The sequence below is a fragment of the Lontra canadensis genome, unplaced genomic scaffold (assembly GCF_010015895.1).
Source record: "Lontra canadensis isolate GAN:19392208 unplaced genomic scaffold, GSC_riverotter_1.0 scaffold70, whole genome shotgun sequence".
NCBI lineage: Eukaryota > Metazoa > Chordata > Mammalia > Carnivora > Mustelidae > Lontra > Lontra canadensis.
Window position 1 is genome coordinate 4841362 of NW_022631064.1, and position 19312 is coordinate 4860673.

The 19312-nt window shown below is 39.4% G+C and overlaps 1 non-coding gene across 1 annotated transcript; it reads right to left on the reverse strand.

Moving 5' to 3' along the window:
- Positions 1–13162: 13162 nt before the first annotated feature.
- On the reverse strand, positions 13163–13266 carry LOC116881053. The gene has a single exon (XR_004385340.1). It is a non-coding gene; the product is annotated as a small nucleolar RNA U13 (small nucleolar RNA).
- Between the last annotated feature and the right edge of the window lie 6046 nt (positions 13267–19312).

Below are 19312 nucleotides of genomic sequence, written 5' to 3' on the forward strand. Positions count from 1 at the left end.
CAGATGAGCCACCTCCTTTTGACCCTTTAGTAACCTCCCTCAGAAGGTTCAAACACCAGCTGCTTGATTATTATGCTGCTTTGGTATCAATTCTTAGAACTGCAAGGCCTTGCCATAATTGCTGCTCTCAGGGGCTCTGGTCCTTTGCTCCCTCAGTCCCTGTTCTGTGTGCTATGACGGATGATTCTTCTAAAGCATTGTCGACCTTAAATATTAAACAACAAAGGTTATCAAGCAGCAAATGAGTTTATTCAGATATAGCAGAGGAATTGCAATTTGGGACATGCCAGCTATGGTGAACCATAAGCAAGGGCAGAGAACAAAAGGAGGAGAGCATCCTTTCTAGAGGAAAAGAGAATATTGGAAGGAGTTGATTTGAAAAGAAGTCCGTTGGAGGAAAATGAGACTTTTATACACATATATATGTAATTTTCACATCATAACTCAGAGTAACTCAGCTTATGTTATCCTATCAAATTTTTTAATGGCTCCTCAGTCCTTACTGCATAAAACCCAGACTTAACCCCTTTCCCCTCTCCCATCAATCAAGTGCCCCCAGACTTCTCTGTACCCGCTTTTCCAGCCTATCGTCTTCTTCTTCTTCTTCTTTGTTTTTTTTGTTTTGTTTTGTTTTTTGTTTTTTTTTTTTAGAGAGAGAAAATACACGAGAGTGAGGGGGTGGTGGGGAAGATTGAAGTGCAGAGGGAGGGAGAGAATCTTAAACAGACTTCATGCCCAGCACAGAACCCAACACAGGGTTAATCTCACAAGCCTGAGATCATGACCTAAGCTGAAATCAAGAGTCAGATGCTTAACTGACTGAGCTACCCAGGCACCCCAAAGATACATTTTTAATAGCTGCATTGTAATCTATTTTGTGAATGGCTATAATTTACTTATCCAGTCATCTGGGTTATTTCTGACTTGTTCCTTTTCTTTACAAAAAAAAAAAAAAAACCCCAAAAAACAAAAAACTGTCTCTGTAGATATACTTGGCATACTTGTCTTTTAAAGTCTCATTACAGGGATGCCTGGGTGGCTCAATTGTTAAGGCTTTGCCTTCAGATCAGGTCATGATCCTGGGGTCCTGGGATCAAACACCCGCCCCCAATTTGGCTCCCTACTCAGCGGGGAGCCTGCTTCTCTCTTTCCCTCTCCCTGCTGCTTCCCCTGCTTGTGCTCTTTGTGTCAAATAAATAAATAAAATCTTCTAAAAAATAAAATGAAATAAAGCCATATTATACATTCCTACAATAGACATTTCTAGATAAAACAATAAGCTTTTATTTTTAAGTTTATTTTTTAGTGATAGTAACACCCAACATGGGGCTCAAACTCACAACCCTGAGAGTCATATGCTCTTGCAACTGAGCCAGCCAGGCACCCGGGAAAGAATAAGCTTTGAAAACTGAAAACAATGTAATTATCTGTCATCTATGTTGAATAATACTGGAACTAGACACCAGACATACTTTCCTGTGCTTAGGTTAAACAATTCTGAAACCTAGCAAAAATAACTTGATTGCTTGCTCAAGTTAATACTTGTTCTTAGAAGATAAAACTGAATTTGTTAAATAGATTTCTCATGAAGACTAACAGTTTACTTAAAAAATGCTTCAAGACCATTGCCCTGCTACGCCTACAAAGCTAAGGCTAGTGTACAATAAACTCTGCTCAATCTTGATCATTTCCCTGATTTGCTTCCTTCCCTAGAGTTATTCAGCCCAAGTGCTAAAATCTTAAAAATAACTGGCCCTAATTTTCTGTTTTGAGATACCTCTAAGTCTCAGTCAAGTGGTATTCTCCCTTACTGCTGCAAATTTAATAAACTTGACTTTGCTTCGCAACAGTTCTTATGATGAGCTTTTGAGAAGTCAACATTTGACAGCGTATTTAAATTTTTTATACAGAGTACCAGGTTAGCTTCTAGGAAGAGTGTATCAATCTAAAGAAATAACATTGTGAGAGAAAGTCTGCTTCCCTCTACCCTGCTAACGCTGGATATTTTTGCAGTATTGAAAATTTTGCAATCTGGTAGTCAAAAAATGACACCAAAATGTTCTTTTTTTTTTTTAACTTTATTTATTTATTTGTCAGAGAGAAAGAGAGTGCGAAAGATAGAACACACTAGCAAGGGGAGGAGTAGAGGGAGAGGAGGAAGCTGACTCCCCGCTGAGTGAGGAGCCCCAATGTGGGAGTCGATCCCAGGACCCTGGAATCATGACCTGAGCCGAAGGCAGATGCCCAACCTACTGAGCCACCCAAGCGTTCTGATACCTCATTGTTCTAATGTTTTTTTAATTTGCATTTACCTGCTTATTAATGAAGTTCAGTAACATCTAGAAATGCCATTTTTATCTTATGTCCTGGGAAGCATGAAACCACTATTACACCACCTCTGCCATCAGAAATTAGAGCAGAGAATTTGCCAAGTCTTAAGAATTTAATTCATAGGCTTATCATGAAGACTGTGAGGAAGATGGCAAAGTGGGAGGAGCTAAGCTCACCTCCTCCCATGAATGTAACTATGTAACACTCACTTGAGTGTAAATAACCCTTAAAACGCCCCAGAGACTGCTGGAGCAATCTGCATAGCTAAGTGTAGAAAAGAGGTACATCAAAGAGGGTAGGAAGGGCAGACATGTGACAGGGAGCTAAGGGACTCACAGGCATGGGGAAAGCAGGAAAGAGGAAGATGAATCCACATGGCACTTGGCATAACCTTAAGATGAATTATTATAAAGCCATAGCTGAGTCTTTGTAGGTCAGGTAGCATCCTATAAAGAAATATATTGTTAAGTCTTGAGTCTGTTTATTATTCCTGATCAATCTAAAGGGCACGGCTGGAAAGCAGAAATGTGGTGGGAGGGTGTTTGGTAAGGGCAATGATGGGAGAGAGGAACTAAAATTGGCATGTATAACAATGTCATTACTGCAGCAATAGTAGTGTTCTTGCAAATTATACATAATAAGAAGGTGTTCCTCTTCTACTTGTAAATGTAGACAAGCATTCTCTGCTATTTATCCTTAAGCGATACGAATGTACATATTTCTAATCTAATAGTTACCCACCCAATAGACTTCCCAGCAAAGTAAAGAGATTCCATGCATTTATCTCTGAAGGGAAGATCTGAAAGATGTCCAGATTTGTTAACAACCTGCATGGGATTGCTGGGCAAGATTTCAGCTCCCAAAGCTCACCTTAGATTTCCCTGTTGAAACTCTGAGGTACTGTCCTAGAAGAAATGATTCAAATCTAGAGACCGTACTTCTGGGGGGCAGAATGTCTCCTACAGTGAGCCTCCATGGTTAGAAGTCAGGATTTCCCAAAAGGAAAAACGAGGCATTACCACAGAAGGAAGAGTGGACCTGAAGACTGCAGAGAGAAGTTAGGGACCCCGTGAGTCTATATTGGCCCCCTAAGAAGTATATAACTTTATTGAGCATCTTTGTCTCCAACCTCATGAAACCTCACATCTAATGTATAGTTGTTGTTGTTTGTTTGTTTGTTTGTTTGTTTTTAATTTAAAGTAAGCTCTGTGCTCAGTGTGGGGCTTGAGCTCATGATCCCAAGATCAAGAGCTGTATGTTCTACCAATTGACCCAGCCAGGTGCCCGGAATGTATAGTTTTAAATGTTATGTTTCCATTGGAGAAGTAAACAACTCTGTAGTTGGAGTTGTTGGTGGAAATAAGGACCAGTTCATGGAAAGCTAGGCCTGCCCCTTATTTCCCTCTGCTAGCTCTCAGTAGAAGCTAGCAGACATCTCCTTGTGGAGATGTCCATATGGATGAAGGAGGAATGTGCTACCAAGTTAATGAGCTCCGGGTTGTGAGCAGCCCAAAAGAACACAGAAGTATAGAGGGGGCTCGTCAACAGAGAAGCCATCAGCTCAGAAGCAACCATGAAACAAATCCCTTCCTTTTTAAAAAGCATACTTGAGAAGATGTTTTTTCTTTCTTTTTTTTTTTTTATAAAGTTTCTATTTATTTATCAGATAGAGATCACAAGTAGGCAGAGAGGCAGGCAGGGAGAGAAAGAAGCAGACTCCCTGCTGAGCAGACAGCCTGATGCAGGGCTTGATCCCAGGACCCTGGCATCATGTCCTGAGCCGAAGGCAGAGGCTTTAACCCGCTGAGCCACCCAGGGGCCCTGAGAAGATGTTTCTTAAAGGGGAGTGAAAGTTTGGAAGATATCTATCTATGCTTATACACTTATATACAGATAAATACACATATACCCATTTCTGGGTTTTCTATTCTGTCCAATGGATCTCTGTTCCAATATTACACTGTTTATTTATTGTACCTTTGTAGTACATTTTTTAGCCGCTAGATCATCTCTTCCCTTTTCAAATTTCTCTTGGCTCTTCTCTACATTCATTAATTTAGAATTGTTAACAAATATTTCCTGAACACTTGCTAGATATTGTAGGTTCTGGGGATATAAAAGCAAGCAATATATCCCAATCTCTGCTCTCTTGGAGCTTACATTTTAGTGAGGGGACACAGGTGAGAAGTGAAACCAACATGATCCCTGTCCACGTGTCACACCCTCATAGGACCAAGCATGCTTTCTTGCCCCTATGTTAAATGAGACTGACACTGAACAAAAAATAATTCACCTATTTGCAAAATACCTATTCCTGGAAGATAATGCTATGAACCAGCTTATTTATTTTGACTAAAAGCATTCGTATTAAGAATTGCCTCAAGACGTTCCTCCGTACTGTGCCCAAATCCAACCATCCCAACGAGCTCCTTGCTAGCAAATCCCACCTTTAAAAGTCTTTTTATTAAAGATTCTTCTTTAATTTCTTTATTGTAAGGCATGATTGAGGTGAGTTTAGGCAATAGCTTTGATCCTTAAAGAAGAAAAGCTAGACACTCAGAGCTTCTGGGATGAGTTCAAAAATCTTTTTAAAAAATGTTTTAGGGACACCTGGGTGTCTCAATTGGCCAAGCATCCAACTCTTAATCTCTGCTCAGGTCTTGATCTCAGGGTTGTGTGTTCAAGCCCCATTTTGGGGTAGAGTTTACTTCATAAAAAAATTTTTAGAAAGAAAAAAGGTGTAACATTCAACAACATAATATATACATTGTTTTAGTTAATGGTGATAGGGTTAAATATATTTTAGCTAGTCAAATAGCTTAATTAAGTGACCTATTGGCATATTCATCTATTATGCATATGATCATATGATAAATGCACATGTGTATGCCTAAATGCATATGTAGAAAAGTATATAAAGATACAATTTTATTTAAAATAAAAAAGGTAATAAAAAACAAATCTGAGGGCTTATGTATTCTTTACTATAATGATATGGATGGAGGGGTACCTAGGTGGCACAGTTAGTTAAGCATCTGACTCTTGGTTTCAGCTCAGGTCATGATCTTAGGGTCGTGAGATTGAGCCCTGTGTCCAGCCCCAAGTTGAGCCCCATGCTCAGTGCAGAGTCTGCTTGACATTCTGTCCCTATCTAACCCCCTCACCTTCTCCCCCTGCTCACACACTGTTCTCTCTTTTTCTCTTTCCATCTTTCTCTCCCTCTCTCTTGCGCTCTCGTGTGCACACGCTAAAATAAATAAATAAATAAATACAATCTTTTTAAAAATTATGGTTGGAAAACAAAAAGTAAAGTTGGAATCTGCATTTTTTTCTGTAACACAACCTAGCCATTCTGGCTTGGATAAACAAGAGTTATTTTTTCATTCCTAAAATATTCAATTAATTCTCTTGACTTTTGGCATACTTCTGAATCATTTTGACAAGAAGTTTAAAAAAAAGGTTAAGTTCCTACTAACATTATTACCTATTGTAGGGTCTCCTATTTATTCCTACAACTATTCCTTGTATGTTAATAAAATGAATTGTGTTTGTTTCTTATCTCCTCTGACAACTTGTCTTGATTTTCTCTCAGATTCAGTTCCCAAATTCAGAATAATCAGATTGTTCAGCTTTCTTATGAATCACAACTTTCTTTGAGCTTACTGGAATAACAACCAATTCAGCCAAAGACTCAGTCCCTCAACTTATGCAAGAACGATAGTAGAGGGACGCCTGGGTGGCTCAGTCAGTTAAGTGTCTGCCTTCAGCTAGGGTCAGGATCCCAGGATCCTGGGACTGAGTTCTGCATCAGGCTCTCTGCTCAGCAGGGATTCTCTGTGTTGATTCTCTTTCTGATGGCCGCTCCACCTGCTTGCTTTTTCTCTCTCTCTCTCCCTGGCTCTCTCTCTTTCCCTGCCTGGCTCGCTCTCTCTCTCCCTCTCTGACAAATAAATACATAAAATCCTTTTAAAAAAGAAAAGAAAGTAGAAACAGTTAGGCTTGTTTGACACTCTCCCAATGTTTATTAACCTAAAACATTGTTGGGGCCCCTGGACGGCTCAGTCAGTTGGGTGTCTGCCTTTGGCTCAAGTCATGATCCCAATGTCCTGTGATGGAGTCCTGCATCAGATTCCTTGCTCAGCAGGGAGCCTGCTTTTCCTTCTCCCTCTGCCTGCCATTCCCCCTGCCTGTGCGCTCATGCTCGCTCGCTCTCTCTCTCTGTCAAATAAATAAAATGTTTAAAACAAAAGAAAACAAAACTTAAAACATTGTTGGGATGCCTGGGTGGCTCAGTCAGTTAAATGTCTGCCTTTGGCTCAAATCATCATCCCAGTGTCCTGGGATGGAGTCCCACATCGGGCTCCTTGCTCAGCAGAAATTCTGCTTCTCCCTCTCCCTCTGTCCCTCTCCCTGCTTGTGCTTTCTCTCTCCCCCTGCCTCTCTCTCATCCTCTGACAAATAATTAATAAAATCTTTTTTAAAAAGTGTTATGAGAACTCTTTATTGAAATTAGGATAAAAATAAAATTCTTGGTATTTTTCAATGGCTGAGTATTTTTTTATATCACTTATCAGTTTAATATTATTGCTGTGCTCCAAATCACTTTTTTGCCTTGACTTATGATACTAGTCCTGGACCCAAAATCACTTATTCTTTGCCAGGAGATGAGATATTATTTTGATCATCAGAGGGCAATGAAGTGACATTGCATGGCCACAGCTGTTGGAAGACTCTTTTTTTAAAAGCTCTAGACCTCTATTATTATTCTTTTTTTTAAAGATTTTACTTATTTATTTGAAAGACAGAGAGAGAGAGAGAGCGCGCGCATGAGTGGGGATAGGAGCAGAGGGAAAAGGGAAGCAGACTCCCCACTGAGCAGGGAGCCTAACATGGGACTCGATGTGGGGCTCGATGTGGAGCTCTATCCCAAGATCCTGGGATCATGACCTGAGCTGAAGGCAGACATTTAACCATCTGACCAACCAGGTGCCCTCTATTATTTTTCTTCAACACAGCAAACCAATAGAAGACTTCCAGCTGTACCTTCAGCCTGTGCTCTCTCTTTTTGAGGCAACTTTGACGAGGTCCAGCCCACCTCTGGCCAAAGCTAGATACTTCTACAGACTGGCCCAGCCTGCCCATACTCTCCAGCAGTGGTGGACCACTTCTACAGACCCCTCTGGCAAGTTTCTTCACCCCCGGCAGGTTGTGTGGCTGTGTATGGAGTAGTCACGTCGTCTTTGAAGAGGTCTGAATCTCAGCCTTCAGGGAGGCTCTTTTCCTAGACATTAGGAAATGTCTTTTTCTTCAGCCTAGAGGTAGTAGCTGCGTTTTTGTACTAGCTCTTCTGGGTCCCTTAGATTCTTCTTTTATCTCTACCTCCTACTAGTTAATAATTCTTTATATTAATTTTCCCTGTTTGAAAAAACTGATGTGGTTTCTGTCTCCTGAGTGACATATCTTGGAAACATACTTTTGTTCATGTCCAAAGACAGGTAAATAACTGTCTCCAGATAGATTTCATTTCTAGGCTATTAACTTCTGAAGCCTTTGTTAATCAGGGACCATCATAATACACTTTGTGGTACAAATCAAAAAACCTTGGAGTCTCCTTCCTCTTCATAATATGTTTCTATTCAGAGGATAATCATTGACTATATCCTTCTATGTTAATTTTCTGTTACACCTCAAGAAAGAATTTTACTCCCTTTATTCCCACATTATTTCATCTTGAGGAGGAGGCTTTGGAGAAATAGAGCCTTTGAGCCTTGATGAAAAGGGCCTTACCCATTACTATAAACAACAAATGCTACAGCAAAAATCTAGAGTTGATTCTTAGAACCACTTCTCTCAAGTAAAGAAATTTAAGTCACTGTTAAATTACTGGAAAACTGTACTAACCAGAATCTACAACATCAGGAGTGTACAGTTGCAATCTAAGATGTTCAGATCAATAAGATGACTGCATGAAGTAGACAGCTTCCAGCCAAGGCTCATGAAATTAAATCTGGATGACTGGAGATACAGAAGGCCATCTTTCAGTCAGCATGCTTTTGTTCTTCATTTGCCAAGCTATTTTATTTCCTCTTGGTTGCTTTAAGGATTTGGGTTGTTAACTATGATATCTTTGGGATCTCTGTGCTCAGTAATGCTTCTTGCATTCCTAGTCACTCCTTGGTGAAAGCCTAATGCTTGATTATATTTTCCTTGAGATTTGGCTAAAATGCAAAACCAAACCAACTCTTGAATTTATCTTTGCTTTCCTTTGGGTGCCACTCATTTTAATATTATATTAGGTCCTTGTAATAAATCAGTTAATGCCCTGGGTAATTGGATTCAATCACTAAGTGACTTTTTTTTTTTTTAAGATTTTGTTTAGGGGTACCTGGGTGGCTCAGTGGGTTAAAGCCTCTGCCTTCAGCTCAAGTCATGATCCCAGGGTCCTGGGATGCAGCCCCACATCGGGCTCTCTGCTCAGCAGGGAACCTGCTTCTTCCTCTCTCTTTGCCTGCCTCTCTGCCTACTTGTGATCTCTGTCTGTCAAATAAATAAATAAAATCTTAAAAAAAAAGATTTTGTTTATTTATTTATTTGCCAGAGAGGGAGAGAGAGAGAGAGCAGGCATGCAGAGGGAGAAGCAGGCTCCCCACATTGAGCCTGATGCGGGACTCGACCCCAGGACCCCGGGATCATGACCTGAGCTGAAGGCAGACACTTAACTGACTGAGCCCCCCAGGTATCCCATTAAGTGACATTTTTTGAGAGTAGCACAACAGGTTAAACAGCCAGAAATCCCTTCTCATATTCCCCTCCAAAGAAATAATTCTTGGGGGCTGTGTAATAAATAATTTGGCTAACCTTTGCCCTTGGTTCCTAGGAGATCATCTCTAAGCCTTTTCAATTTCCTGAGTGATAGAGTATCTTTGTTATTCATGGTGGACCCCTCAGACCACACCTGATAGCTGAGGTGACTCAGATAGGGGATGGCCATGCCACAAAGACCAACCATGTGATTACAATATGGGGGGGGGTTGAGTCACGTGGTATCATCTTGAACTCTGGGAAAGAAAGGAAGCCTGGAGACTGAGCTCAACCACACAATGCAATGATTCAATCAGCCATGCCTATGTAATAAGACTTGAATAGAAACTTTGGACACTGAAGCTCAGATAACGTGCCCTGGTTAACAATACTAAGTACCTTCACACTTTTTGCTGGGAAGGTATCATATCCCTGAGAATGACAGAAGCTTCATATTTGAAACTCTCTCCGATTTCACTCCACGCATCTCTTCTCTTTTATAGCCCTTTGCCATAACAAAACTGCAATCACAAGTATTTAGTGAGCACTATTTGTGAGTTCTGTGAGTCTCTCACAGATAACCAGGAAATTATCAAACCTGAAGGTGTTCATGGGAACCCCCCTCAATTTGTAGCCAGCTGGTGAGAAGTGAGAGTCACCCTGGAGACCCTCAGTTCTGTGGCTAGTATCTGATGTGAAGGCAGCTTGTGAAGAACTGTGCTCTCAAAATTTGTATTTTGACAGACTCACTGTAGGTACATTTTGTAGGAGCTAGCCTTTGCAACCAATAGAAATAGAGCTTGAAGAGGATTCCAAAAGAGATGGATTACATTTAAAGACTGTTCCACTTTTAGAGCTCTTACACAAAAGACGACTGGTGGACTGACTGCAACCAGCAGATTGGACAGAGATGTTATCTTGGTTAAATGATGCCTGCTTTCAGGACAGGCCCTGGTATCACCCAGGATTTATTTTGGTCCACAAATTTCCCTTCCCAGAACCAAAAAAAAAAAATATTTAAATAATTTAATTCAACAAGGAGGGAAACTGATCTGTGATTTAAGTTCAAAAACTAAAAATAGGAGTGAATTTTTTTTTTTTGGACTGCTTTCTTCTATACCCAAAACTTTTCATTTTATGCTTTCCAGGATGCCTTAAAAAAATAGGAGTAATCCTACATGCTATGGTTGAAAAAAAAATAGTAAAACTAAATAATGTGTGTAAGGCCATGGAACTTCTCCCCTAAGACTTTCATGAGATTAGGTAGATAATAGCTCAAAACAGTCATTAGAGGGGTGCCTGGGTGGCTTAGTGGGTTAAACCTCTGCCTTCAGCCCAGGTCATGTTCTCAGGGTCCTGGGATCAAGCCCTGCATCGGGCTCTCCGCTCAGCAGGGAGCCTGCTTCCCCCTCTCTCTCTGCCTTCCTCTCTGCCTACTTGTGATCTCTCTCTCTGTCAAATAAATAAATAAAATCTTTAAAAAAAAAAAAGCAGTCATTAGACATAGTCTTCTCTTCTTAAAGGAGACCATGTACGATGTGAGGGAAATAATATTGTATTTACATTTTTGCGGATTTCTCTGGAGTCCTTTATATCATGAAAAAGATCTGAAAAACAAATAAAGATATCATGAAATGATTTGTCTAAGACCCGAGTATCTGGTTCTGCGGGCTCTTTGTAGTTGAACGGAATCTCTTTTCTTAATTTAGTTTGGATGTTTACCCACATCAGTTTAGCATTGGTTTGGGTTGCAGTGTATAAATGGAGAACTCCAGAATCTTGGTCGTTGGGCATCCAGATAATCTTCTACCAAGGAGAACAAGAAAAGTTGACACTCATGGAGGTTGGAATGACCACCCTCAGAAAACACACTTAACTACAACCTGCTCATTCCCTTGCAAGACCTGCCTTAAAATCATCTAGCCCACACCCTAAGTGTCTTTTACCTTCCCCTAGTTTCCTCATTTTGAGGCACTCCTTAGACTCTGTCATGATGTTTTCCCTTAAACAAAAGTTAATTTAGTTTTTTTGATTAACAGGTTGTGTGTGTGTGTGTGTGTGTGTGTGTGTGTGTGTATGTGCATTAAGGGAAGTCAATACTTCATACAGGCAAAAAACAGATAAGTAAAAAATATATACTGAATGCCAGATAGGCTAAAGTGCTACGGGGGAAAAAAAAAAAAAAAAAGCCAAGGAAGTGGAAAGGGAAGTACATGTGGGTGGTGAGTAGATGAGGTTGTTCCAATTTTAGATTAGGTAATCAAGGAATGTCTCCCTGATAGATGACATTGATCAAAGACCTATTGGTGGTGAGAGAGCAAGCATGCAGCTTTTTTAGGGAAAGAGCGTTCCAGAAAGAAGGAATAGCAATTTCAAAGAGTGTAAAGCAAGAGCTTGCCTGGGTGTTGAGGAAGTAACAAGGAAGCCAATATGGCTAAAGCAGAGAGTGAGCAGGGATGCCTAGGTGGCTCAGTCAGTTGAGCCTTTGCTTTACGCTCAGGTCATGATCCCAGTGTCCTGGATCAAGGCCCACATTGTGCTCCTTGCTCAGTAGGGAGTCTGCTTCTCCCTTTCCTGCTGGCCCCTCTATCCCTGCTCATGCACACTCTCTCCCTCTCAAATAAATTTTAAAAAAGAGAGTAAACAGCAGAGAGGTGGGATACGAGGAATAATAAAAGATAATAGGAGGGAAAAAGGTTGTACAGGACCTTGTCTCTAAATGAGATGGGAAACCATTCAGGGGGAACTTTAGAATTCATTTATCAAAGAGTTACATGAAATGTTTAGATTACTTAGGGGATAATTGACATTTTTATGATATTGAGTCTTTCTATCCAGGAAAATGTCATATCTCTCCATTTATCCTAGACTCTCTTTTATGTACTTCAATAAACCTTAATAGTTATTGTCCTATGAATCTTTTAAATTCTTACTAAGTTTATTACTTTGGTTTTAAAGGTTTATTTTTGTTTGGCTTGGTTTTTCATTCTTGTGAATGGGATTTCCCCCTTTCCATAGCAACCTTTAACTGTATGACCTCTCAGTCAACCACTATCCTGATCTCTATCAAACAGGTTAGTTTTGCCTATTTTTATAAATATATTATATTTATATATTATATTTTATATCCAATGATTAGTATATCCATGTGATGATATATATATGATTTACATGATATATAATCATATGAGTATATAACAGTCATATATGATGTATACTTATATATCATATATCATATCATAATCATATGAATATATACATATAATATATAGAGAAAAACTATTAACCTCTAATATATTCCCCTTATAATTACCTTAAGATAGTTAAAAATTAATGCTAATATCAATTTAGTTCATTCTCTTGGAATATTTTGATAATAATTATATTGCCTCTGAATAATGACATTTTTTAAAACTCAGCTCTGTGCAAAGTGTGAGGCTTAAACTCACAATTACAAAATCAAGAGTCAGCTGCTCTACCAGATAAGCCAGCCAGACATCCCAGACCGTTTTTTCTCCTCAGTCTTGTGTTACCTTGTTTACCACATTAGATAGAATTCTCAGAAGGTTTCTGAATCGAAAAGGCAACAACATTTATCGTATTTGTGACATTAATGTGAAATAGCTCTTTTTTTTTTTAAGATTGTATTTATTTGAGCAAGAAAAAGAGGGAGAGCACAAGCAGGGGGAGAGGCAGAAGGAGAAGCAGGCTCCCCACTGAGCAGGAAGCCCTATTCTGGGCTTGATCCCAGGTCTCTGAGATCATCACCCGAGCCAAAGGCAGACACTTAATTGACTGAGCCACTCAGGCACCCCTAATATTAAATAATTCTTACATTTACTCCCCTTAAATATAATTTTGACTATAATATGTATTACAGATTATTTTTACATTAAGAAATTATCTTTCTCTTACTAATTTCCTATTTTTTTTTAAACCAAAAGCCTATTTTTGCATTGGTAGTGAGCAATGTAAGTGGGTTTTTTGTTTTGTTTTGTTTTCTTTGTTTTGTTTTGTTTTTGTTTTTTTATGTCAGACAGGTAATGTGCTGATGTCACAACAAGGTTTGAGGGAGACAAAAGTTACACAACAGCATGGACACCTAATCATCACGCTTCTGAACTACATACTAATATACTAATATAACAGTGGTACATTAAACAAGCAAAACTGTGGAGTATAATAAAAATGCCCCTATATGTTGTTGCTCATGGTCCAATTAAAATATATTTGGTAGGCAAGCTTTACTCCATCCTCCTGAATGAAACTCGAGTTGGACTTTTTTTTTTTAAGATTTTATTTATTTGATAGAGATCACAAGTAGGCAGAGAGGCAGGCAGAGAGCGAGGAAGGGAAGCAGGCTCCCTGCTGAGCAGAAAGCCCGATGTGGGTGGGGCTCGATTCCAGGACCCTGGGACCATGACCTGAGCCTAAGGCAGAGGCTTAACCCACTGAGCCACCCAGGTGCCCCAAGTTGGACTTTTCTGATCACTCTTAGGTAATTGGAAGTCCAGACATCATCATAAGAGGCAAATCTATTTTCAATATAGTAATTAGAACATCTTGTCCAATATATAAATTAATATATATTAACCCTTTAATCTGCATGCAAAGGTTAAGATTTCCCCATCCACACACAGTGAGGGCATTGGTTTCAGGTGGGATACTTGCTTTTACGGAGAAAAACAGTGAATTTCTTCTTTCCTCATTAACTATTTAGAAGAAGGAGGTGAAATTAATGCCATTAATTAATTAATTATTAATAATTAATACCATTAATACTTAACTTCTATCGTAAGATGATCTCATACTCTTTGGATCTAGGAAATTTGTGGCTGTAATTTTTTTAAATTAAAATATTATACATCATATACCTCAGTGGAATTTTACAAAATGAGAACATCCTTGTTACTAGCTCCCAGATCAAAAAATTCCATATTACCAGATTGCAGAATTCTCTCTTACCCCACCTCTTAATCACTATGCTTACCTCTATCAATATAGGTTAGTTTTGCCTATTTTTTTTTACCTTTCCATAAATGGAATTATATACAGAATGTACTATTTTGTATCTGGTTTCTTTCACTCCATGTGTTTGAGATTTATCTATGTGATTCAATGATTCAGCAAGCCATTCTTTAATTTATTGCTGGATAATACTCTATTGTATGAATATATCACATTTATTTATCCATTCCACTGTATCAATTCTATTGATAGACATTTAGAAAGCTTTCGGTTTGGGCTAATATGAAAAATACTGCTATGAACATCTTGTGCATGTCTTTGATGTATATATGTATACATTTCTGTCAAACTAATTATGGTAAGTAGGATTGGAATTGCCGGGTCCAAAGGTCCGGTAAATGTTTAAAGCTGTCTTCTTCCATGTTGAAGAGTTTTGTAGATTCTTCTGAGGCTCCTTGCTGGTATTCTCCACCTACTACTCCTATGGCATGGGTAAAAGAATTTCTGTCTGCTGCTCTCCATCAACTTCTGGTTTTCCAATGGTCCTCTACATTGTCTCTTTCTTGGACATTCATTGCCTTTTGCATGAGTCTTCCTTTTTTTTAAATATGTATTTTATTTATTTATTTCAGAGAGAGAGCAAGCACACACAAGCAGGGGGTAGTGCCAGAGGAAGAAGAAGAGGGAGAAGCAAGCAACTCACTGAGCAGGGAGCCCGACACGGGGCTCGAGCCCAGGACCCAAGAATCATGACCTGAGCCAAAGGCAGATGCTTAACTGATTGATCTACCCAGTAGCCCCGCATGAGTCTTGGTCATAAGCCCACAAGGCTCCAGTCTTCCCTACCTCCCCATGTTCCCCCACCACAGAAGATGTATATCAAATTCTCCAAGGGGTTTTCTTAAAGCCCTTGACTAGAGAGTTGGGAGGAAATTTCTACCTCTGTTGCTTGGTGATCTGGGACACCAAATATATCATAAATTTTCTCTAATGAAATCTCTTCAAAATTGTCCTTGAATTCCCCACATCTGAACCTTTGTAATGTTCTTAGAGTTAGTACGGGGTCCAAAATTGATTACTATTCTTTTGAAAATCTGCATATTGGTCTATCTCATGACTCATTGTGTTTCTGGGGTTTTTTTCCCTTGTACGCACGAATCTTTCATTGACCATCAGTCCACATCACAGTTACAATGTGTATTGGAAAACAACCTCAAGGGGAAGGACTCTGAATAGTGTTGCTTATTCTTGTAAATGTTTGAAATTAATTTTATCAGGGGTGCCTGGCTGGCTCAGTTGGTAGTATATGCAACTCTTGACATCAGAATTGTGGGTTCAAGCCCCACCTTGGGTATAGAGTACCTAAAAATAAAATCTTTTAAAAATTTTAATTAATTAAACAAATAAAATTAATTTTATCAATGGGTGCCAGCCTGGCTTAATAGGTAAAGCATGTAACTCTTGATCTCAGGGTTGTAAATTCAAACCCTGTGCTGGGTGTAAAGATTACTTAAAAATTGGAAGAAAAAAAAACCTTTTGGGGCAGCTGGGTGGCTCAGTCAGTTAAGTGTCTGCCTTCCACCCAGGTCATGATCCTGGAGTCCCGAGATTGAGTCTTGGGATCCAACTACATGTCAGGCTCTCTGACTGGGGAGGAGACTGCTTCTCCCTCTCCTTCTGCCACTCCCCTCTGCTTGTGCCTGGTCTCTCTCTCTCTACCAAACTAATAAGTAAAATCTTTTTAAAAATTTAAAATTAATAAAAATTTTTAAATCTTTAAAAAAAGTTTTAATAAATAAAATTAATTTTATCAAGTAATTAAACAATAAGAAATCTTCCCTCTCTTGTGAAAGATGTTGTATTTCTTTTGTTTAAGTTATTGTAGCATTATTTTTTTAGTTGATACACAATATTACATTAGTTTCAGGTATACAACATAATGATTCAACAAGTTTCTATGTTATGCTATGCTCACCACGAGTGTAGCTAGTATCTGTCACATACAGTCTTATTACAATATCAATAACTATATCCCTTATGCCCTTTTGTTTTTTTAAAGATTTATTTATTTATTTGAGAGAGAGAGAGCTAGAATACATGTGCACATCAGTGGAGGGGGTGGGTAGAGGGAGATATTCTGCAAGCTACTTCCCGCCCAGTGCAGAGCTTGACCTTGGGCTCCATCCCACAACCCTTGAGATCATGACCTGAGCCAAAATCAAAGGGTCAGAGGCTTAACTGACTGAGCCATCCAGGCAGCCCTGTAGTCAATTAGAACCTTAAGTTAGATATTTCAAGCAGAAAGGTATTTATTATATTTAATGGAAGAGCTTACCAAGTAACCAGAAGGGCTGAAGGAAAAAGCTTTACATTGAGTGTAAGAGACAGTAACCTCGTGGCCTGTGATGAAATGTGTGTGGATCTTGGTTGTCCAACTCTTGTGGATACCGCATCCCTTAGAACTGGAGTGGCTCTGGTACTTGTTTTAACCAATAAAATCAGTGAAGTGATACTGCACAGCTATGGTCCTAGAGCTTCAGGAAGACCTGGCACCATTTGCTGTTCACTCTGGAGAAACCCTCTGCCTCTAAGAAGTCCAGTTACCCTGGGGAGAAACCAGTTGCAGAAACTACATGGAGGAGTGGAGGCACAGGACCAAATAGGGAAGACCTGAGGAGGAACCCAGCCAAATGGGAGAACCAAGGCCACAGACATATGACCCCTATTGAGCTTTCCAGCCAGTCTCCAGCTGTTTGAGTTACTCTAAACAGGGCACCAGATAAGTAAGAGAAGAAGCCGTCTTGGATGGCTCAGCCCCTGCAGATACTACATGGAGTCCCTATGAAATATTCCCTCTGTGGCCTATTCAAAGTTTTTGACGTAATTAGGAGAAATAGCAACATAGTTGTTTTTTGAAACCCCTAAATTTTGAAGTAGTCTGTTACACAGCAATAAATAACCAGAAAAAATCTCCCAAACTCTGAGGGGGAAAAAAAAAAAAAAAAAAACCTTCCAAAATCATGTGTGTTATTCTTAAATTCTGCCCTTACCCCAGCCCACTTCTTGTTGTAACTCCGATAAATTAAGAATAAGGGGCGCCTGGGTGGCTCAGTGGGTTGGGCTGCTGCCTTCGGCTCAGGTCATGATCTCAGGGTCCTGGGATCGAGTCCCGCGTCGGGCTCTCTGCTCAGCGGGGAGCCTGCTTCCTCCTCTCTCTCTGCCTGCCTCTCTGTCTACTTGTGATCTCTCTCTGTCAAATAAATAAATAAAATCTTTAAAAAAAAAAAAAAAAAAAAAAAAAAAAGAATAAGTGTCCAAGTTCCCTGGGTGGCTCAGTTGGTTGAGCATCTGCCTTCAGCTCGCATCATGATCCCAGGGTCCTGAGGTCGAGTCCCACATCCTGTTCCCTGCTCCGTGGGGAGTCTGCTTCTCCTACTTCCTGTTGCTCCCCCTGCTTGTGCCCTCTCTTTTTCTCTCTTCTCTCTTTGACAAACAAATAAATAAACCCCCCCCCCAAAAAAAAGAGCAATTGTCAAAGCAAGCTGCAAGAGCACTTAGAGGGAGCACACAGGTAATTCTGCAAAAGGGTGCAGATGTGTGCAAAGTTTTAAGGTCCTTTACACGCTCCAGAGCAGCTGGACCTTTCTTTCACTTTCTATAGGTAGTTTATGTTGTCTCTTTATTTTATCTTATTTTATTTTATTTTTATTTTGTCTCTGGTTTTAGACATCATCCCAAATTTATATTTACTTCCATTTTTCAAAGCAGACTTATTAAGATTTGTTTTACATGCCATCAGATTGGTCCATTGGTCCAGACAATTAAATCGGTTTCTCTCTTTGTAAATTTATAAAGTTGGGCAACCATCATCACAATCCGATCTGCTCCTTATTTCTGTAGATTTGCCATTTATTGACATTTCACATAAATGGAATCACATCACATCCACTTTTAAAAGAAAAAGTATCTGCATTTGTTTTTACACAAACAATGCATGCTTTGTCTTAAAACTTCAAAAATACAGGTTTAAAAAAAAAGAAAAATATTTTAAAAAGCAACTGTAACCCCATGACCAGGAGCTAAGGACAGTTAACATATGGGTATACATAAAAAAGAGAGAGTAAAGTCAAAAACTTTTTTTGTGGCCTACCGGCCCTGCATGATCCGGAGACTTTCAACATCAGCTAAGGCTTTGTTCCTACCTGTCTCTGTACACTCCAGCCCAACAGGTTTTATTTCCATTTCAAGAATATACCAAGCTCTTCACACATGCTGCTCATCTTGCCTGGAACTCTTCCTTCACCCCTGGAGTGAGTAGCTCTTTCTCCTCCTTTGAGGAACTGTTTAGACCCTATCTCTACAGAAAACCATCCCTGATTACCTTGCCTAAATTAGGACCAAACTCACCTTCCTTTTCATATGTTCTCTTCATACCACCTGATTTGATCTGAAACTTATTCAGGTGCCTGCTTTTTTTTGTTGTTGTTGTTGTTGTTGTTGTTCTTTTATCTCCTCTATTTGATAGTAAATTTCATGAGGGCGTGAATGGCGAATAGCGAGTATGTTTAGTGCTGTATCCTTAACACTTCTTACCAAACAGTTTAAGTGTTAGTGGAATGAATGAGTTAAATAAAGCCTATTGTCCTCTCTGTGCCTCAGTTCCCCCAACAAAAGTAGGGAAAAAAGTTGTAGATTTCTCATAGGATTTTTGTGACGACATAGTAAACTCTCAATAATTTTTAAATTATTATTATCATCATCATTTTGGAATCTTTGGGATGACTTTTTTTTATTGCCTTATTCAGTCTGGAATTTTCAGTCTTTATTTTGGTTTTGCAATTTTCTTCACTTCAAATGTCCTATTTGTTTGGGTTGTTTAATCCTGTCCTCTTTTATGTAGCTGGTGTAGGAAGAAGGCCTTGAGTCTCATTCTTCCATCCTTCTTTCCTGTCTAGAAGACCAAGGAGAATTCAGAGTGGGGCCCAAGATTAAGACGACAGGGAGGGTATGGATGTCCAGAACTGTGCTCTATGCCTTCAAGAGAAATGCTTGATTTTCCTTAAGACTCTTTTTCTTGGCTTTATCTTTCTGAGCCTCTTCTCAACTGTAGAGAAAAATTTTCATGGCCCTTAGGAATAACCAAGTTTAGTCTGTTTGTAATGAGGTTTAAGGCTATAGGGATTTAAAAAAAAAATACTGTAAGATCCCTTGA